The following is a 24,393-nucleotide window of genomic DNA, read 5'->3' on the forward strand; positions in this document are numbered from 1 at the left end:
AAAATTAAATATACTGTATAAATTCATAAAATAAAGCACTTTCTAGATAACTTCTATTTTTACATTTTATTCTTTCATAAAATATATATCTATAGTCAATTGTTTCTTCTTTGCAATTCAATTTTTATCTTTAACTTTTTGGAAAGCGTAGACCACATATGGTATATTTTTCTCATGTTGAAGCAAGTAATTTTTCAAGGTTTCCATTGCAAGAAAAGCCTCTTTTGGAGAAACATGTAGTAAAAAACTACTATCATCTGGATCTTGATCGTCATTAGCTGACACACTTCATTACTCCTTTAATAATTTCTTCATCTGTTGGTGATTCCATTAAAACTTCATTTTCACTAGAATAATTCAAAATCTGCTTAATGTTCATAGCATTTCTATAGTGCAGATTAGAAATAACTTCTTCAAGTTCATGAATCCCTTTAACGTCACCAATTTCTTGTTCTAGAGGTATACCTTCCTCGGATCGAATTTTGCAATGTTTGAAACAATTTGCAATAATTGTTGTTTTCACATCAATATTCCAAGCAGCATTAATAAAATTGATAGCATCTAGCACATTAATTTTTTCAAGATTTATTTCTCCCATCTCATAGCCTTCTAAAATGATAGAATAAAAACGACGCCAATAATAAACCTTAAGTGTTCGAATAATTCCAGCATCACATGGTTGAATTTCTTATGTTGTATTTGGAGGCAAAAAAATAATTTAACATTTTTCAAGCCTTCAATAACCTTGGGATGGGCTAGGCAATTGTCTATGATAAGCAGCACATTTCTACTGATCATTTTATTGTAAAACCAACGAACAAACTCTTGAAAAAGTAATTCAGTCATCCATGCTTTCTTGTTGGCTCGATAATGACAATTAAGATGGCCATTATTCACATTTTTAAAGCATCTAGGATTAGCAAACTTACCAATAATCCACATAGGTATTTTATCTAAACCATTCCCATTGCAACAAACAGCAACAATAAGTCTTTTCTTGTCCTTTTTTCGTCCTTCTAATTACTTTGTAGTTAGTGAATGATCAGCTTGCAAACGATAAAATAATCATGTTTCATCCATATTATAAATATCCTTCTAATGAAACTTGTCCAATTTAGCTTGAATTTCAGGTAAAGCATTTTCAATATTCTCCATAACAACTGAACCACTTTCACTGAACTTTTTATAAGACTTAATCCCATGTTTCGTCTTAAACTACTCTAGCCAACCACTTGAGAAGTTAAAGTCTGAATCTGCATCACCATACATTTTCTGTAGAAACTCTTTTGCTTTAGTTTAAATCATTTCTCAGGTCATGTTCACTTTCTCTTGATATTGGAGAAACCGCTCATACAACACATTTTCTAATTCGGGATATGTGACTGATTTGTGCTTTTTAACATTGCTATTTATTATCTCTTTTAATTATTAATTAGTAATTAGTAATTATGCCCTTAATTAATTAGTACTTACATATGTGGACGCGATTAGTAACAAAATTTTCATTTTCCCCTTGCATCAAAAGAAAATTAAATAAAAAATGTTTGCTCAAAGAAGAAGTAGTTGATTGTATAAAATAGTAATGAATTGAAGCTGATATAGGTGGGTAATCAATGGTACTTACATTGGGTTGGCCATAGGAACTAGGAGCAATGGAGGCCACAGGATGATCATAATAAGAGATTTCTTCTTGAGGACTTGGCGCATTGGAAAACCACAGTGTTGTTTGTGTTGGAAAGTTCCCTACCTGCTCATAGCTTATAGTAATAATGATAGAATTATTTATTATTATCACTATCAACAAAGTTGGTGGTCAAATTAATTAAAAATATAAAAAGGTTAAATTTAATAATGGTATTCTTGACATTTTTAAAAATATTTAAACATAAAAATGAAAATTTTTATTTAATTCTAATATACTTTTTATAGTTTGGTGTTTATTTTGCTTTTATTTTCATAAATATTAATGGGTTTAATTTTATTTTTCTTTCCTTTCTAACTAAGGCTAATAGAAAAAATTTATAGTATTAATTATATTAGAAATAGAGAATAAAGTTTAGCTCTTTAAATATGCAGAGCCAAATCAACTCTTTATTTTATATTTAAAAGATAAAGACTTTATTAGAGTCTTATCTTATGAAATAACTTTTTAATATAAATAATATGACGTATATTAGAAGTGCATTAAGAATATTTTAACACATTAAGTTCCATGAAATTTAGTGTAAAAGATAAAGCATATAATGCTTTTATCTTTTAAATTGATAGGATATAAAAGAAAATTAATGAAAAACCCATAGGCTGGTTTACCTTATAGCCAAAGAAACTGAGGAAAAACTTAGCCATTGTAAAATTATTGTTTTATTCTCTGTCACCTTGCACCTCTCTTTTGGCAAGTTTGTTATACAACAGCAGCCTCCCTATAATTATACTGCAAATTCTGTTATTTTATTTTTTTGCTTTTGCTGGCACAATTGTGAGCTGACAATATTCTTTATTTTTGTATAGGAGTAGGGAGCAAGTAACAATTGTATATATATATAGCCTCACTTGTATACTTACCAAGAGTGAATATACAGATATTATTACCTCAAATTCTTCTACCATTTGTTCATGGTATCAGAGCAAGTCAAGGTCTAGTGCTTGTGATTTTATGAGCCACCATGGCTGAGACTGAAACTACAACCACCACAGCAGCTTTGTCTGCAAACAAAGAAAAGGAGATAGCTTACAATAACAATGGTGATCCTTATTTCCTTCAAAGTTCGGACCATCCTGGGATGGTGTTGGTGACTGCACCACTAATAGGGAACAACTACCTCACCTGGAGTAGATCAATGAGGATTGCTTTAGGTGCTAAACTGAAGCTGGGTTTTATTGACGGCAGAATCACTATACCAGAAGAAGGCAGAGCTGAGTTTGAGCTCTGGTCCAGGATTAATTACATGGTAACATCCTGGATCTTAAATTCTATTTCTAAAGACATTATGGATGGTTTTTTATATACCACCACAATAAAGGAATTGTGGGATGAATTGGCTGAAAGATTTGGGGAAAGTAATGGACCTCTGTTGTACCAAATCCAAAGAGACATTTCTTTAATATCCCAAGGAAAATAATTCAGTAGCAATATATTGTACTCGACTGAAGAAACTTTGGGATGAGTTTGCTTGTCTTTTGCCGGTACCACCCTATACCTGTGGAGCTGCAAAGATTATGGCCGATTTTTACTTAATGAACAAACAAATGCAGTTTCTTATGGGATTGAATGACTGCTATGACAACATAAGAAAACAGATTCTAGTCATGGATCCACTGCCAAGTGTGAAATCGAGTCTACTCTATAATTCTCAGAGTAGAAAAACTAAAGGAATTTCATGTGAATTTCAATGAATGCTGATGAAATAAGATTGCTTGCAAAGAGTATAATTTTAAATTTGTCAAGAAAGAGGGTGCGGGACGAAATAACTTCAGGAGGAAGGAGAAGGAAAGACAAACCTGTGAGCATTGTAGCATGAAAGGGCATACCAAGGAAGAATGTTTGAAGATGCATGGATATCCGGATTGGTACAAAGAATTTAAGGGACAACAAAGGAAAACTGGTGGAAAAGCTATGGTTAATATGGCTGATTCACCAGTGGATCTCGATTCTGATGACATGACAGATGAAAGGGATGACAGACAAGCGGAAATAGCTAGTCTTGTGCAACAAGAGGTCATGAGGATCATGAAAGGAAAAGGAGGCCTACAAAGCATCTCTGCTCACTTTGCCGGTAATTACTCATTATCTGAACTTGCTTTGAATATGGTTATAATACTGTTGACTTTTTGGATTCTGAAACTTGGATATTGGACACGGGGGCCATGAATCATATATGTGGTTCAAATGTCTCATTTTAAAACCTAGAACACCCAAAGACCCCTGCACCCATTTACCTACCTGATGGATCTATTAAATTTGTTGATAGTATTGGTGACATTAAACTGTTTCAAAGACTTCATTTGAAAGATGCCTTGCATGTCCCTAGCTTCAAATTTAACTTGATTTCAGTTTACAAGCTTGCTAAATCAGCTCAAATTAAATTTACTTTTACACCTGACAAATGCATTTTACAAGACTGCAGACTAATAAGTTCTGGCCATAGGGAAATCCTTAGGAAGGTTATATATTTTGGATGCTACTTGTTTCAAGAATTTTGAATATAATAGTGTTTTGATTGGAAGCTTACTTTTTATCCCTAATGATTCAGTTTTATCTTGTAATCAAATTGCAACTGTCAATGAAAATGGAACTCCTTTCATATCTTCACTCTGGCATAATAGATTGGAACATTGTCCAATTGATGTTATGAAGCATGCTAAAGTTTTTTTTTAAAAATGTTTTAAAGATTTTATAAACTGTGATGTTTGTCACAAGTCTAGACAGGAGAGACATCCTTTTGCCATTAGTCAAACAACATCTACTTAAATTTTCCAACTGCTTCACCTAGATATATGGGGTCCTTACAAACATTTTTCTATCGAAGGGGCTAGATATATTCTCACCATCGTAGATGATTATTCTAGGGCCACTTGGACTTTTCTTATGGCATATAAAACTCAAACTACCACCCTTTTTACCCAATTCATCAAAATGACTCAAACCCAACATGGAAAAAAACATCAAAGCCATTAGAAGTGATAATGGAACTGAGTTTACAAACCAAGAATTTCAGAAACTCATTGCTAATGAGGGAGTCATTCATTAAAGAAGTTGTCCATACATACCCCAACAAAATGGTGTGGTGGAAAGAAAATACAAACACTTGTTACAAATAGCAAGAGCCCTCATGTTCCAGTCTAAAGTCCCAAAGAAATTCTGGGGGTTGTTCAATTCTAATGGCCACACATATCATAAACAGACTGCCTTCGAAAATTTTGAGTAATCACCCTATGAAAAGCTTTTCTTGAAACCCCCTAATTATGAAGATTTGAGAACCTTTGGATGTCTATGCTATATGACAAACACATTACCAACGAAAGATAAGTTTAAGGAACAAGCTTTTAAGTGTGTTTTTATTGGCTACAATTCAGGATGGAAAGCTTTTAAGGTCTATGATTTGGAAAATCATAAAATTCTTGTTTCAAGAGATATAAAGTTTTATGAAACATTTTCCCTTTCAAAAATTTTGAAAAAGTTTTAGAAAAGGAGGATTTTGCTGTGTTGCCTTTGTCCATTGATAAAGAAAATCAAGTTTTTGACAAAATTGTTTTACCTCGGATTTCTGAGGATAATGATGATCATATTGACGACTTAGAAATTGACTTTCATAATGAACTTGAGAATGTTTTAAAAAATGAACAAAATGAAGTTTTGTCTCCTGAATTAAATGAAGATTTTCAAACTTTAAAATAAAGCACCAGGGTAAAATCAAAACCTTTCTGGCATAAGGATTATATAACAAATATTACCGCAGATTCTATGGTCAGAAACAAAATTTAGTTGCAGATTCCCTCTTCATCACCACACACACCACCTACATATCCTTTTATAAAATCACCAATTTTGATTGAGTCATACATATCGTTCTTGGCCAATATGTCCAATATTCAAGAGCCATTATCTTTCAAGCAAGCCAGTACCGATAGTAATTGGGTTAAGGCAATGGATTTTGAGATTAAAGCCTTAGAAGAAAATGAGACTTGGGAGCTTTCTTCCTTGCCAAAGGGAAAGAAAGCTATTGGATCGAAATGTGTATTTAAATTGAAGCTAAAGCCTAATGGAACTGTTGATAGGCATAAGGCTCGATTAGTAGCCAAGGGCTTTCATCAATTAGAAGGGGTCGACTATTTTGAGAGTTTTTCTCCTGTGGCAAAAATTGTGATAGTCAGGATATCTCTTGCCATAGCTACTTTGAAATCATGGCCCATACATCAGCTGGATGTAAACAACTCCTTTCTCCATGGTTCTTTAAAGGAAGATGTTTACATGTTGCCACCAAAGGGGTATACTAAGGCAAAAACTAATCAAGTTTGCAAACTACGAAAGTCGATATATGGGTTGAAACAAGCATTGAGTAATTGAATACTGAGTTCCGCGAGAAGATTAAAGCCATTGGGTTCTACCAGTCCACTCATGATAATTATCTCTTCATTAGAAAAAATGATAATTCCTTTACAGTTTTACTGATTTATGTCGATGATATCCTTCTTTCTGGAACCTCAGAAAAGGATATTGGTGAAGTTAAGGAGTACCTTGATAGAAAATTTACAGTCAAGGATTTGGGCCATGTTAAATATTTCCTCGGGCTTGAGATAGCAAGAGGATCATTGGGCATTATCATCAATCAAAGAAAATATTTGCTTGATATTATTAATGATGCAGGTCTTATTGGAGCTAAACTTGCCTCAATATCATTGCCTAAGGGACACAAATTAGAAGCTAACAAAGGAACTCCTCTTTCTGAACCAGAAAAGTAAAAGAGGTTAATTGGAAGACTTCTTTACTTGAACATAAGCAAACCTGACATCAGCTATTCTGTTCAACAACTAAGTCAATTTGTCAACTTGCCATGTGATTCTCATTGGAAAGCTGCATTGTATCTTTTAAGATACCTTAAGGATTGTCCTTCAAATGGATTTTTATATCCTAATCATAGTGATCTTCAATTGCAAGCATTCAATGATGCATACTGGGTTGCATGCATTGAATCTCGCAAATCTCTTACTGGTTTTTGCATCTTCTTAGGATCAGCCCTTATTTCTTCGAAAACCAAGAAGCAAACAACAGTTTCAAGGTCTTCAGTAGAGGCAGAGTATCGAAGTCTTGCTGCAACTATTTGTGAGTTACAATGAATTTCTTATATCTTGAGAGAATTCAAAATTGAGCTTCAATGTCCCATTCCTCTCTGGTATGACAACAGGGCTGCCATTCACATTACTGAACATCCAGTGTTCCATGAACGCACTAAACATTTGGATATAGATTGTCATCTTGTCAGGAACCAGTTTAAAGAAAGTTTCATTCAACCACTTTATGCTCCTCAACTCAATAAACTAGTATCAAAGTTTGGTTTGTTTGATGTCCACCAAACTGCAACTTGAGGAGGGGGTGTAAAATTATTGTTTTATTCTCTGTCACCTTACACCTCTCTTATGGCAAGTTTGTTATACAACAGCAGCCTCCCTATGATTATACTGCAAATTCTGTTATTTTATTTTTTTGCTTTTGCTGGCATGACTATGAGCTGGCAATATTCTTTATTCTTGTATAAGAGTAGGGAGCAAGTAACAATTGTATATATATAGCCTCACTTGTATTATTCTTTTACCATTTATTCAGCCATGATTTAAGAGTAGCTTTCTTCCTCTGGCTTGTAACCTTAGCATCACCAATATATTCCAATGGGTCATCATCCCTTAATGCAATTCGGAAGGGGAATAAGACATAACCTATATGGTTTCCCCATTTTGCATGGGAAGATTGTTGTTCTCTTTTGCTGTATCATCTGTTTGCTTCTGGTCGTTACCTATCATACATATGATATTTATTGTGATTTATGCCTTACATGACAACTATTTGCATGGAACATCTCATGACATGAAATTCTCTCCCATTTATGAATCTAATACATTCTTAGACCATGTTTGGTTCCTAGAATGGAATAACGTATGAAATAGAATATCAGTTCCTAAAGAATAGAATAAAAATTAATGCAAATAGATATATATTTTTATGTATTTAAGCCATATATTTAGAATCTAGAAATTTATGTACTTTTTGTTCAGATACTGAGAGAAGTCAGCTTATGCGACTCCCACGATCATATCGTTGATTGTCTATGGAAACAAAAATGGCAAAACTAAAGGTTTACCAAACCAGTAATGATAGGTGATCCTAAATTTAGTTCAAAGATTAATGATTTATATAACTGTTAGTATTAAATGTTTAAGGGTCAAATTATAAATTCTCATCAATTTAGTCTGTTGACTATGTTTGATTTTAGGCGGAGAGATTAACAATTAGTTTTATCAAATTGCAATATGATTTTAGTGCAATAATTAAAATATAAGGAGGGTTTATATATTATATTAGAAATTAGGAAGTAAATAGGATTTAATCACACCTATTTAATGAAATTTTAATAGAAAGATTTTTTAGTATAAAATTATAAAATGAAAGAATATGATTTTAAATATCAAGAAGTAAATAGTGTAATTTGATTATTAATCTTCCCTTTTAATTACTGATTAAAAAATTTAATATCCATAATTATTATATATTATATAATTAAACCAAGTCAGTTTCAAAAGAAAATTGGAAAGAAAAACCTCAAATAAATGTCTCGTTGGAATTAATGAAGGAAAAGATATAAACCAACTTACTGTGCCCATGGCATTCTTCACCTGCTTTACATCATCCAAAGAGATTGTTCTATGAACAAACCTTCTACCACTCAATCCATTCTTCAACATGCCTCTAATTGGAATTTGTATCCTCTAAGAAGAGGTGGTCACCATAAACATTACGACATCAACAATAGTATTCCAATACAGCAATACTAGAATCCATAACTTGACTAAATATTGCCATAACCATCCTGTAGTCTTGCTATCATTAATCATGTTCCTTTTCTTTAGGGTTGGGATGGATGGAAGTGCATTAGGATACGATACTTTGCGGGTGCAAGAAAGTAACAGTGAAATAAGAGAAGTGTCATCCCCAATGGAATGGTGGACACGAAGAATGCCAGTGGATTCAGCTTCAGATGTTTTAACATTAAGAAGATGAACGTCCCACATTGGTATGGAATTGCTCATTGTGGTTTTGCTGAGATTTGAGATGTAATTGAACGGGTGTCGAAGCCCTTCAAAATAAATTACTGATTTTCCTAAACTAACTTGTAGAGATAGTAAACTAGGTCGAATCCTAAGGGAACCAATGTGGATAGCTTCTCAAGGTAAAATAAAAACGGGGAGATTTTGAATATTTGAATCAAAATTATAAATAGCAGAAAATAATGAAGGCTGAATATTAAAGTAAATAAAAATCAATCTTAACAAATTTTCAATTCGAGAGTGTTAATTCCATCCAATTGTAATCATGATCATAGGCTAAAATATCAATTTTTCTATTCAAGTACTTAGTCTACTTATTCGGAAAAGCAGCAACAAGTGTAATTCTCCTAAAATAATTGACTTAAACCTAGCATCCAAATCAAAACTTACCATTAGTCAACTGGGCACGATAAAAATTCCATATCAATTCAATGATAGCATTAAGAATAACGAGAATGACTAAACTAACATTAATTAATTGAGATAACTGCAATTGAATTAACCTTGTTCCTTTATTTCCCTAAAGCCTATCATGCAAGCTATGTAATTCGAAAAAGCCGCAATCACACACACATGAGCCAGCTCCTTGCTACTTGTGTCAATCGATCATGACAATTACAGATCACAAACTCAAAGTTTAGCAATAAAAATTGAGTCGTCAGTTCAATCAATATCAAAAATTCATAAATAATAAAAATAAGAAATAAAGAATACTTGAATTAAAGAAGAATCCTGTTAATCATAAAGCCTCACAAAATCACAATTGGAATTTATTTACTCTTGAATTAGAAACTAAAAACTTAGCCACACATGGTGGAGTAAGAATTCACAAGAAAAGAATAGAAGAAGACAGAAGAAAAATAATAATCTCAAAGTACTCAGCCATCCTTTACTTGGTAAAACTAGCTTCCTTATATAGGAAGTTAAACCTAAACCCTAATAAGAGAATCCTTATAAAAAAAATAAACTTTCTATACAATCTTATCCCTATAAAGAAGGATAAGATAAAGAGTAATCTAAATAAATTAAAATCCTAAATACATGGGAGAAAGTTCTCTTTATCTAGCACTTCCAAAAAGAGAGGAAATTATATAGAAGTAGGTCCACTACAAATTTATCTTAAAAAATTTGAAGCTCTCTACTGCAGGTTTCAGCAGCTTACGGATTGTAAGGCGTGGTTACGCCTTATTAAAAATGATTTTCTGCCCAAATTTTTGCTCTTCCTCCAAAAGACTTGGTTTTTGACAAGTGATGCTTTAAAATATGTCTTTAGGCTGAATTCTATTCAATCCTTGATATTTCACCACTTAGATCAGAATAAACATAATTTCCACAATTAAGCACATTATCCAATCAAAATGTAAGGGAATTAAACACAATAAGTATAACTATTTATGATCTATCAAATTCCTCCACACCTGATTTATGCTTGTCCTCAAGCATACCTCAATTCAACATACCAATTCTCCTCTCTATTTCCTTTTCATCTCTTTTAATATCCACAAATATTAAGTAAGTTAAACATATATCAATGAGTTGAATAATAATGACAATCAAAAGAGTAGCACTTATAGGATAAATTTTATAAAAAGAACAAGTATCTCACTAATTTATTAAAATCAAAGCAACAAGACTTAACACCCTAACATGGTTTCACTAAATACTCTCAAAGTGTTTAGGATGCATTTACTCTCAGAATCAAAACATAGCATGTTATTATTATAAGCTTGCTATTGAATCATGTCTCCACCACTACACATGAATTAGATGCAAAAATCAAAGGGACTTTATAAGGGTTGTAATGGGGCTCAGGAAAGGGTATGATAAAAGGAAAAAATTAAAGTGTTTCACAATCAAGACAAAAAGGTTAGTTACCTGCATGATAACTATGCCACATAACCATAAAACACACTATAAAAACTTTAAAATTTATTCCCACATATTATATTAGCATTAAAGACTTTGGAGAAATAACATGTAACGATTCAATTCAATATATTTGATGAATACTTCTTTAATTATCCTCTATCATGAAAGGAATAAATATCAATTTTTTTTCTTTTCCCTTTTTGTTTTCTCCTTTTCTTTTCTTTTTTTGTCTTTTTTTGTTTCATTTGTACCATGCAACACTTCCCTTCTTGTCTTGACAAGGGTAGAAAAATAGAGATAGCAAAAGAAAGGTCTTGGGTTAAACAACATGTGTTAAAAATAAGAAAAAAATGGAAAATAGGCTCAAAGTGGCTAACAGAAAGGGAAATCAACAGGATAGGTATTTTAAGAGTCTAAGAATAGGTTAATCCTAATTGCTCTTTTCATATTAAAGCATCAATCCAAATATGTGGTCTCAACATGCATCCGCAAGCAAGTTCTAGAATAATCATACTAAGTTTGAAAACACTCAACAAAAAATTAGAGCAAAATATAATGAATTGCTCTTTGGCTCAAAAGTTCACTTGAATGTTCAAATTTTTATCAAGTCTTGCGCATTTTTCAATCAATAAACTAATGAGATACCATCAGATAATTTTAAAAAAACACTAATCATGCTTATCCCTTTTATGCATTAAAACTCAAACCAAAAATGTATCTCTAACTTACATGGTATTCTAGGTTATCAAAACAAAACTCAAATTTGCAAAAGAAGAATTAGCACATATGAATTAAAGCATACCTAATTTTAAGCATAAAAAAAATATTTTCAAAAAGAAAAGAAAATCATGTAATTATCATATTCCTCCCCCATGCCTAAACTATACATTATCCTCAATATATCAAAAAGAAATGGCTCACAAAAGAAATGAAAAGAAATATGAAATTTCCCTGATTTGCGAGCAACTCGGACTGAATAGTCAATGGTGATGGTGGGAAAGGAGGTAGAACTGCCCAGTGAAAATAGAAAGTTTTGGTGATGGCTGTTGCAAAAGAAAATAAGACGTTGGTGGCTACTATAAAATAAAACTTTCTTTTTTCTTCTTTTTTTTTGGTTCCATAATAAATAAATAAGAAAAATAAATAAATAAATAAAATAAAGTAGAGAAGTCGAAATGAATCAGAAGATATTTTGAAATAAGGCATGGTCACACCTTATAAGAAATGAGCTTCTGTAAAATTAAGCGCAGAAGATGTTTTGAATCAAAGCATGGTCACGCCTTATAATAAATGAGCTTCTGTAAAATTAAGTACAGACGTCAAAACAAAACAGATGATGTTTTGAAACAAGGCGTGGTCACGCCTTATAAGAAACGAGCTTCTGTAAAAAATTCAGTTAATGCTTCTGGGAGAGCTGTAAAAAGGCATGGTCATGCCTTATCGAAATTAGTCTCCTGCCATAAAAAAAATTGAACTTCTTCATTAAAAAAATATTAGAAAATAAAATAAGTTAAGTGAAAGAAAATAAAAAGTATAAATAAAAATAAAGAAAGCATTTGGGTTGCCTCCCAATAGCGCAATTGTTTAATGTTGTTATGCTCGACGGAATGGTGAAACATTTGAGTCATCCAAATAAGTGAGGTGATCCAAAGAAAAACTAATGAGACATGGAGCAATTTCACCCTCATGGAAGATCTTCAATCTATGACCATTCACTTTTAAAATTTTATCTGAATCCAAGCTTTTGATTTCCACTGCACCATAGAAAAATATATTAGTGACAACAAATGGACAGATCCATCGAGAACGAAATTTATCGGGCATAAGCTTCAATCGAGAATTATATAATAATACTTTCTGACCAATCTCATAATCAATTCCTTCTAAATTAGATTGTGCATCTAATTCTTGCTCATCACTAACACTTTCTTTTGCAAATACTTCCTGCACAGTTAGATCAATTACATCAATATGGCAAAGAGAATGTACATTATTAGGATATTTTATTGCATCAAAAATATTAAATTTAATAATCTCTTCATCAAATTCTACGGAGAGAGTACCCTCATCTACATTAATCTTTGTCTTAGTAGTTTTCATGGATGGTCGTCCTAATAAAATCAAAGCTGATTTTGATGAGAAATTACCATCCATTTCCAAAAATATAAAAGTCGACAGGAAATATGAGCTCATTAACCTGCACCAAAACATCTTCAACAACTCCAAGGGGATGAATATAAGAATGATCAGCTAATTGAATAACTACACCAGTCTTTTGCAAGTTATCTAGTTCAAATTCTTGATAAATAGAAAATGGCATGACATTAATAGAAGCTCCTAAATCTAACATGGCACGCTCAATTTTCGTATTACCAATAACACAAGGTAATGAAAACATACTTGGATCCTTGCATTTTTCTCGCATATTCTTTTGCAATATAGCTGACATATTTTTACTTACCACCACTTTCTCCTTTTCCTTTATCATTCTTTTGTATGTGCACAATTTTTTCAAGAACTTTGCATATTTAGGAAATTGCTTGATAGCATCCAATAATGGAATATTTATCTCCATCTTCCTAAATGTATACAAGATCTCATTTTCTTGCTCATCTTCTTTTGGCTTAGCTAATCTGCTAGAAAAAAGAGGTAATGGAGTGTGAGATGAAAGAGATAGAGGATGATCGAACTTTACCCCACGTGATGCTTTAGAGGAAGCTTCTTCTTTCTTTTTCTTGCTCGGTTCACTTTTCTTAAGTGGAATCGACCCTGAAGAAATCTCCTTTCCACTTCTTAGAAAAATTGCACTAACATTCTCCTTTGAATTTATCTCTGGTTGTGAAGGTAGTTTTCTAGAATTTTGAGCCTCCAATTTACTAACCGACGTAACTAATTGAGTAATTTGATTGCCTAAATTCTGAATGCTTGACCTTGTTTCCTGTTGAAATTGAAGAGCATTGTTAGCAAGATTTTTAACAATATCTTCCAAAGATATACCTGAATTTGAAGCTTGAGGTTTTTGGAGAACTTAAGGTGGTCTAATGAAATTCTGGGAAGGATAAATTTGTTATCCTCCTTGGTTTCCATAGCTCAAATTTGGGTGATCTCTCCATTTAGGATTATAATGATTGGAAAAATGGTCATACTTCCTTTGAGGTTGACCAGTAAATCCGCCTAAAGCATTAGCCTCTTGCATCGAGTCTTGTTGCAATGTTGAGCACATATCGGTGGGATGTCCTTAAACTAAGCATATTCCACAAACTTTTGCCATTTGCAATTGTCCTACAGCCATGTGACGAACCAAAGCAGTTAAATCAGAAATTTAATTTTCAAAATTTTTAGTGCTTACCTCATTAACTCGCCTTGTAGCTCCATCAGCTTTTGCACTAAATTATTGAGAATTTTCAGTCATGTTTGAAATCAATTGCTTGGCTTCTTCAGGTGTCTTGTCTACCAAAGCACCACCACTTGCTGCATCAATCATACTCCTATCCATTGGTAATAATCCTTCATAGAAGTGTTGGATTAAGAGTTGCTGAGAAATTTGATGATAGGGGCAGCTAACACATAGTTGCTTGAACCTTTCCCAATACTCATACAATGTTTTTTCAGTGAACTGTGTTATGCCACAAATTTCTTTTTTGATGTTGGCAGCTCTTGTTGCAGGGACGAACTTATCTAAGAATAATCTTTTTATCTCATTCCATGTTGTTATTGAACCGGAGGGTAGATAATAGAGCCAATCTTTTGTTTTATCCTACAAAAAAAAAAAGCTATAAGATTTATTTGCTCTTCGGTCACACCATGTGGCTTCATTCTGGAGCAGACAATATGGAATTTTTTCAAGTGTTTATAAGGATCTTCACATCCATGAAAAGAAGGGAGTAAGTGAATTAAGCTAGATTTTAATTCAAAATCAACTGCAATATTAGGAAATGTAATGCATAAAGGCTGTTGATTCAAATCCGAAGCGGCTAGCTCTTTGAGAATTCTATTCGCCATATTTTCTGCAATTTCTTGAAAAATAGATGTGTCACCAATAGCCAAATCTATCTCCAATTCCTCTAGGAGATAACTTTTTTTTTGCCTATTCTCCTTTCTTAATCGACGCGTTGTCTTCTCAATTTCAGGATTAAACTACAAATCAATATCTTGAGAAGAATGGGTCATAAACAAATAAATTAAACAATGAGAAACTAAAATAGGATCCCCGGCAACGGCGCCAAATTTGAACGGGTTGTCGAAGCCCTTCAAAATAAATCACTGATTTTCCTAAACTAACTTGTAGAGATAGTGAAACCAGGTCGAATTCTAAGGAAACCAATGTGGATAGCTTCTCAAGGTAAAATAAAAACGGGGGGATTTTGAATGTTTGAATCAAAATTATAAATAGCAGAAAATAAAGAAGGCTGAATATTAAAGTAAATAAAAATCAATCTTAACAAATTTTCAATTCAAGAGTGTTAATTCCATCCAATTGTAATCATGATCATAGGCTAAAATATCAATTTTTCTATTTAAGTACTTAGTCTACTTATTCGGAAAAGCCGCAACAAGTGTAATTCTCCTAATATAATTGACTCAAACCCAGCATCCAAATCAAAACTTACCATTAGTCAACTGGGCACGATAACGTTCCATATCAACTCAATGATAGCATTAAGAATAATGAGAATGACTAAACCAACATTAATTAATTGAGATAACTGCAATTGAATTAACCTTGTTTCTTTATTTTCCTAGAGCCTATCATGCAAGCTATGTAATTCGAAAAAGCCGCAATCACACACACATGAGCCAGCTCTTTGCTACTTGTGTCAATCGTTCATGATAATTACGGATCACAAACTCAAAGTTTAGCAATAGAAAAATCAATATCAAAGTTGAGTCGTCAGTTCAATCAATATCAAAAATTCATAAATAATAAAAAAAAAAAATAAAGAATACTTGAATTAAAGAAGAATTCTGTTAAGCATAAAGCCTCACAAAATCACAATTAGAATTTATTCACTTTTGAATTAGAAACTAAAAACTTAGCCACACATGGTAGAGTAAGAATTCACAAGAAAAGAATAGAAGAAGATAGAAGAAAAATAATAATTTCAAAGTACTCAACTGTCCTTTACTTGGTAGAACTAGCCTCCTTATATAGGAAGTTAAACCTAAACCCTAATAAGAGAATCTTTATCAAAAAGAAATAAACTTCCTATATGATTTTATCCCTATAAGGAAGGATAAGATAAAGAGTAATCTAAATAAATTAAAATCTTAAATACATGGGAGAAAGTTCTCTTTATCCAGCACTTCCAAAAAGAGAGGAAATTATATAGAAGTTGGTCCACCGCGAATTTATCTTAAAATTCAAAGCTCTCTTCTACAGGTTTCAGCAGCTTACGGATTGTAAGGCGTGGTCACGCCTTATTGAAAATGATCTTCTGCCCAAATTTTTTCTCTTCCTCCAAAAGACTTGGTTTTTGACAAGTGATGCTTTAAAATATGTCTTTAGGCTGAATTCTACTCAATCCTTGATATTTCACCACTTAGATCAGAATGAACACAATTTCCACAATTAAGCACATTATCCAATCAAAATGTAAAGGAATTTAATACAATAAGTATAACTATTTATGATCTATCAGTAATCTTCCACAAACTTATCAGGAGAATCCATTTATGGATTAAGGCTTGGAACTTTCAAATGGTTGTCCAAGTTTATCTTTGTTTTCACCCATTTTCATGTCTCCTCCATTTTTCTTGTCCACAACCTGCAACTTATTAGTTAGTTCATGGAAGCTCAATGAAGAAAAATAAGAGCTAAATTATGAAGGAGAAGAGAAAAAATCCTTAATCCATCATACTGCAATTATAGAAATTTATACAGGTACAGAGGCCTATAATTAAGAAGAAAAACTAGTAGAGAACCATCTAGCTAATTAATAGAGCAGAATTATAGCCTAAATTCTAGTTATTTGCAGCTAATAATACATAAGGAAACATATATACAAATAATATCTTCAAGATCCCCCCTCAAGTTAGAGCATGAAGATCTTGAATGCCCAACTTGCGAAGAAGAAAATGAAAGCGGTCACATCCCAATGCTTTAGTCAAGATATTTGCTAATTGGAATTCAATTGAAACATATTGTGTAGAAATTATGCCATATTGTATATGTTCACGGATGAAATGACAGTCAATTTCAATGTGTTTAGTGCGGTCATGGAAGACAGGATTAGCAGCAATGCTTTAATGCAGATTGATTGTCACAATGTAAAAGCATTGGTTGAGAGTGTGATAAAGAAAGATCGCCAAGTAGACCATGTAACGATAAAAGCATCGGGAGACTGTCGGTTGTTTCTTTGATTTCCAAGAGATAGGAGCAGCATCAAGAAAAATGTAATGACCTGTAATAGATCATCGAGTCATGGGATATCTTGCCCAGTCGGCATCACAATAAGCTTTGATGCGAAAATCATTATTTGAAGGAAGAAAAAGACCTTGACCAGGAGAACTCTTCAAATATCGAAGAATATGATAAGCAACATCAAGCTGAGATTGATAAGGATTTTGCATAAATTGACTGAGAAGTTGTACCGCATAAGTAATGTCGGGCCGATAAATAGTAAGATAAATGAGACGCCCAATCAGGCGACGATATTGACTTGAGTCCTTTAATAGTTCACCACAACCTGAAGACAATCTATGTTGTTGAGGAATGGGAAAAGCAACCGGTTTACTACCAGACATCCCAGTTTCTTTCAAGAGATCAAGAGTGTATTTGTGTTGACAAAGAGATATCCCTTGAGGAGAACGAGCAAGTTCCAAGCCAAGAAAATACTTGAGAGTACAAAGATCCTTTATTGAGAAGCATGTATATAGATAATTCTTGAGCTTTTGAATCTAAAAATTGTCATTCCTAGCAATAACCATATCGTCAACATAAATAAGGAGAGCAAGGAAAGAAGTACCTTCAATCAATATAAAAAGTGAATGTTCATGGTGAGATTGTATAAAGCCAAATTTCCTTAATGATAAGGAGAATTTTTCAAACCATTGTCGAGGTGCCTGCTTTAGCTATATAAAGATTTGTGAAGTTGACATACACGAGAATCATTTGGTGCGAGATAGCCTGGGGGAGGAGACATATAGATTTCTTCATACAAGTTACCATGAAGAAAAGCATTATTCACGTCCAATTGATGTAACTCCCAATTTTTGGCAGTTGCAATAGCTAATAAGCATCTAATGGTACTTAATTTTACAACAAGGGCAAAGGTATCAGTATAATCTAATCCTTCAATCTGTGTATATCCTTGGGTAACCAAATGCGCTTTGCAATGCTCAATAGAGCCATCTGATTTGTGTTTTATTTTGTGTACCCAACGAGAACCAACTGGTTTCTTTTGTGAGGGTAATGGCATTAAGCTCTAAGTTTGATTATGTTCTAGAGCTGAAATTTCTTATTTCATAGCCTCATACCATTTTGGGTCTTTGACAGCCTTGGAAAAAGATTTAGGTTCACTAGCAATAAAAACATTAGCAAGAAAGGCTTGATAAGATGGAACAAAACGCGAATAAGATAAATAACTTGACATTAGACAAGGAGTACTTGACGAAACTGCATTGGATATAGGGTGTGATAACTTATCTACTCCAAGGAGCTGGTACACATAATCATTTAAGCAAGAGGGAGGACGGCAAGCTCTTTAAGGCCGTGATAGGTTTTCTGATAAATTTGGTTGTTCGCTAGAGATTGCTGCAGGTGAGTCTTGAGATGAAGTTTCATGGTTTGAATCAATGGATTCATGTATGGTAATATTATTATCAAGATTAGTTTAAAGAGATGAACTTGGAGAGTCGTGACATGGAGGCTCAGCAATTGGTATTTTTAAAGAATCAGGGATCGACAGTGGAACAACAACATTTAGCTCTATTAGAGGGTTATGGAGAGGAAAGGAAATTGATTTTCATAAAACATTACATCTCTTGATGTAAAAATTATATCCCTTTTGTCCCATATGGTAACCAATAAAAGTACATGGCTTAGAACGAGGTGCAAACTTATTTTTTGATCGATTTTTATCATGTATATAACACAAGCAACCAAAGACACGTAAATGAGAATATGATGGTTGTTTTGAAAATAACATCTCATAGGGACTTTTACCTGATAATTTAGGTGTAGGAGTATAATTTATTAAATAAGCTGTTGTCAAAACACATTCACTCCAAATTTGATTGGTAAATTTGCTTGGAATCGAAGAGTATGAGCAACTTCTAACAAGTGACGATGCTTTTGCTCTACTATTCCATTTTGTTGCGGGGTGTCAACACAAAATGTTTTATGCAAAATACCCTTAAGACAAAAGAAATTAGACATGGAACCAGCAGTAAACTCTAGACCATTATCACTCCTAACTTGTTTGATACTATGACTAAATTGAGTTAAAACCATAGCATAAAATTGAATGAAGAATTTTTATGCTTCTGACTTATGTTTGAGAAGGAAAACCCAAGTACATCTTATGAAATCATCTATAATTGTAAAAAAATACTGAGCACTAGAAGTAGATGGGGTTTAATAAGGTCCCCAAATGTCACAGTGAACCAAATCAAAAGGAAAAACAGATTTATTATTGCTCAAAGGAAAAATATTACGAGTTTGTTTAGCTCGATGACACACATCACAAATTTGTTTGAATTTTTAAAAGATAAACTAGATAATTCAGAAATTAATGACAATCGATCAAAATGAAAGATGACCTAACCGCTCATGCCATAAGGTGGATGAGGAAGAAAGAGATGCAATTGCAGCAAAAGGTAATTGAAGCCCACGAAAGTAGTATAAGCCATCACGTAATTCACCCATTCCAATCAGTTTCTTTGATTTGAGATCCTGCAACACACAAAAGGTTGGAAAAAATATAACTGAACATTGAAGAGCTCTTATCAGTCTACTTATTGAAAGAAGATTACATTTGAAAGAGGGTATGTAAAGAACATGACTTAAAAATTATATTTGATAATTTAATTTGGCCAATGGAGTGCACAAGAATAATTGTCCCATTTGGTAATCTGACAAGTAAAGAGCAAGAAGATTTCATATTAAATAGAAAGGGTGCATCACATATAAGATATTCAGAGGCACCGCTATCTAAGATCCAATCTGAATTATCATGAGACTGAGAGACTTTACCAACAAAATTTGCTACATTATGACTAGCAAAGGGCAACAAGGATATCAGTTGTTCATATTGTTCTTGAGTGAGACTAAAACTTTTACCCATAGGCTGATTTGGACTTGCAATGGCATTATTGGATGACACAAATTATGTCTTCCCTCTGGATGTTTTTGGTTTATTTTGCCAATTCGGAGGAAATCCAACAAGCTTAAAACACTTTTCTTTAGTATGCCCAGATTTATTGCAGTATGTGCATTTTGATTTGTTCATCCGTCCTTGTTGAATCCCTTTTTGTTGCTCTCCTGCAAATTCTCTTATTTGATTATTAAATGGTCTGACAAGAAAAGCTGCTGCCTCTGTTGAACGATCACGGCCAATTGAAGCAATGGCTAGTTGCTTTTATTCTTTCATCACAAAAGCATAAACCTTGTTGATTGAAGGAAAAGGCTCCATGTTTAATATCTGAGATCGAATGATTTCGTAGTGATCATGCAACCCCATGAGAAATTGATGAACTTTATCATTTTCCCGTTCTGCCAAGATTTCTTTTGCAGCACCACATGTACATGAAGGGATAGTAGGCTACCATAGTAAGATTTTTCTGTTGAGCTAAACAAATTTCTCTTTTTAACTCATGGATGCATGGAACATTTCCTTAAGAGAAGCGTTTTGCAAATCTCCCTACATTTCATAGGTTGTATCTACATATGCAACACTATCTTGAAATTCTAAAGCCAAGGCATTAAAAATCCAAGAAATAACCATTGAGTTATATTTTTCCCAAGCTTGAATTTCTTGACTACTCACATTTGGTTTGGACAAAGAGCCATCAACAAAACATAACTTATTTTTGGCTCATAAAGCATTCATCGTAGCACGTCTCCATGTTGGATAATTCTCACCTTTGAGAAGACAAGAAACAAGAATTGTACATGAATTATCATATGAATTTAGGAAATAAGGAGAAGATGAATCATGTTCAAACTTCAATTTCGATGGAGAATTCGATATTGAATTCTTTGATGTATTTTTGTCATCCATGATGATTGATGATTTTTGAATTCAATGATCAGTATTAGCTTTGATACCATGAAGAAAAATAAGAGCTAAATTATGAAAGAGAAGAGAAAAAATTCTTATTCCATCGCACTGCAAGTATAGGAATTTATACAGATACAAAGGCCTATAATAAAGGAGAAAAATTAGTAGAGAATCATCTAGGTAATTAGTAGAGCAGTATTATAGCCTAAATTCTAATTATTTACAGCTAATAATACTTAAGGAAACATATATATAAATAATACCTTCAAGAAAATGCACCTACTCTAATAGAAGGCTCTTCTAGAAGTTTCTCATAAGGCTATTGAATATGCATGGAACTGTAAATTACTTTTAATTTACTCCGATAAACTTTGGCTTGGTTTTAGATATCATTTTATTTTTTTAGCCTTCCATCTTGTTATCTACTTGATTATTATATAAAATAATATGAAAAGGAAGATCCCTGGAAGCAATAATAATAATAATAATATGTAAGCCAAAAGAGCCTTCTTTAGTTATTATTTTTTCCTGGGGGAATTTATAAGTCCCTCTTAGGTTTGGCATGACATGTACTTTGAAAGTATTTTGTGAAACTGAAATTACTGAAAAGAATAATAAAAATTATTTAATTCTGCAAATTTTGTTCCCTTTTAATATGAAATTTTATTTTTTAGATGAAAGAAAATAAAGTACTATATCTTTTCCCCTAATTTAAGTGAAAACTTTCCCATTTTAAAATAAATTTCAAATTAATATATACTCTAAAAATATCATTCTAAATTAATAAAATAGGATATCTCAATACTTTGACCAGCACAAAGTTCATTAAACTACCAGACTATTAATGAAAAGACTAAAACTCAAAGTTCATTAAACTACCATAAAAGACTAAAACTAAGAGTCTACTAATAAAAAGACTATTACAATTATATTGAACGGTATAAATACTTTGACCAGTTTAAAATTTATTAAACTAACATATTACTAACGGAAAGATTAAAATTAACATACTGCTAACAAAAATATTTATAATTGTAATAAACGGTATAAAAAAAATGAAAATGCATATTTTTAAAAACTGAAAGACGTAAGTACATATCACGCCGGATGCTTAAGGAAAGTGTTAGCCAAGTTAGCTTTAATAACATCCGGATTGATAGGGGTCTTAAATCCCATGATGACAATTATGTAGACATTGGAATCAGGCTCTTGATCTTAGTCTGTCCCTAAGATACGATTCTACAAGAAATATGACAGTTAATATTACATTATGGAGTTTATAAATTTATTTAAATTTGATTAAAAATATATATTCTAATAATTCATTATGATTATAAAATATAAATACTAAATTATTTAAAAATATTTAATTTAAAAAAGTTTATTTTTTATTAATATTTATAATATTAAAAAAGAGAAACACATGATATGTCTTTTAAGAAAACGCATAATACTTTTTTTTTAAATAAAAAACATTTCTGAAATTTCACAGCATCCATAAATTTTATGAAAATTCATTATTTTTTTAAAATAGAAACGGAAAAAAATCTACAGATTTTTTTAAAATATTCTATGCATCCAAAACCCTTGAAATGAGAGAATCTACAAACTCAAATAGGAGACTTTTGTGAAATTCCTCATTTTCAGGAAAGAGATATTATTCCAACTTTTTTTTATTTCACAAATGCCATTAAAATCCATTGATTTGATCTGGATACTCAATAAAAAAATAATACCATAAAATTAAAAACTTATAAAAATAATTAATTAATTTTGACAAAGAGATTTTCCTATGCAAAACACATCGTATTGCGATAATTATATTATAATTTTTATATAAAAAATTAATATAAATGATTACTAAATTGTGTATTTAGTTTTATTTTAATTTATTTAATTTCAGTCATTTAATTTTAATTTTAATTATAATTTAATCACTTTGCCAATAACAAATTGACATGTCATTCTAATTATTGGTAATTTTTATCACATATTAGTCTTTCATTTATAAAGTGATTAAATTGAAATACAATTAAAATTAATTAAAATAATGTAAAATTTTGTAAATAAAATAAAATTAAATACAAAACTCAGCAACTATTCTTATAATTATCCCAATTTCTATAACATACTGATCAAACTAAGCCAAACAATAATGGCAAATACATAGGCGTTGAGATTGAAAGCAATTATAGTATGCGGCTCTTGCAGACATGAGGTCCACTTCTTTAAGTTTGTGGTGATTAGAAATTAAGTTTGGTACTGTAATTGTCCATTAATAATATCCAGAATTTCAATTGGAAGCATCATTTTCGGCCACCTTATTATAAGATTAATTGACACAAATTCCTTTTCAGGAAATTGCACAATTTACTATCTTTAGTTGTTTAAAAAAATATATTTTTTTACTGTAGATTTTAATTTTATCCTACTATATTTATTAATAGAAAAACAAGAATTACAAATGTCAATTAATCAAGTGTATAAAAACTTATAGTACATTTATAAAATATAAAATACAAAATGAAATTTAACTCTCTATATGCACATAGCCAAATCAACTCTCTATCGTTTGGATCGAGGGATTTTAAATGAGAAATTTTGTAAAATCCATAGATTTATTTTAAATTCATCTTTTGACAAGTAAAAAAGTGATTTAAATCTATGAATTTTTAATTTTTATTTTTATTTTTTAGAGCTTTAATTTCCCACCTAGGAGGTGTGAAAGTCCAAAATCTACTACTTTAAAAAATGATAGATTATTATATTACTTTTTTATTCCAATATTGTTCCAAATAAATTTATCTTATCCTAAAATTAACATTAACTTTAAAACAAAAATCCATTATTTTTATGTTTAATCCAGACGATGAAATTTTGAAAATTCATGGATTTTAAATCTATGGATTTCAAAATCCCTTGATTCAAATAATACCTTAAAGAATAAAAAGTGGATTGTTTTATACTATGACCCCTTAATATAAGGAGTTTGACATGTTTAAAGAATACATTAGAAATTCTCTTATAAAAAAAAGTTAATTGGCACAAATTCTTTTATGTGCTATTGATATTATCTTTTATAGAAAATTACATGATTTAATATTTTTATTTTTAAAAAATATATTTTTTTACTCTATATTGGTTTTATAAATTTAAATATTAATAATTTTTAATTTTTATAACTTTTAAAAGTTTAAAACTTAATTATTAAATTTTAATAAGTTGGCCCACCATTTTATAAGAATCTGATTTGAATAACCTACAATCTGTTGTTGTTGACCTGCTATATATACTAAATCGTAAATATTTATTAGGTTTATATAACAAATTGTAATTTTTAAAAATTTAAATATTTAATTATCAAATCTTAACAAATTTAAACTTTTTTTTTATAATTATCCCTTTTAATTATTAGTTGTATTAATTTGATTTTTTTAGTATTATGGTATATACTCTTTCACAAAATTACTTCTAGTTTGTTTTTTTT

At 31.5% G+C, this 24,393-nt stretch overlaps 1 pseudogene; it reads right to left on the reverse strand.

Annotated features, from left to right (window-relative positions):
• Positions 1–274: 274 nt before the first annotated feature.
• On the reverse strand, positions 275–22,405 carry LOC107261754 (annotated as a pseudogene).
• Positions 22,406–24,393: the final 1,988 nt, after the last annotated feature.

This window comes from Ricinus communis, chromosome 2 (assembly GCF_019578655.1).
Source record: "Ricinus communis isolate WT05 ecotype wild-type chromosome 2, ASM1957865v1, whole genome shotgun sequence".
NCBI lineage: Eukaryota > Viridiplantae > Streptophyta > Magnoliopsida > Malpighiales > Euphorbiaceae > Ricinus > Ricinus communis.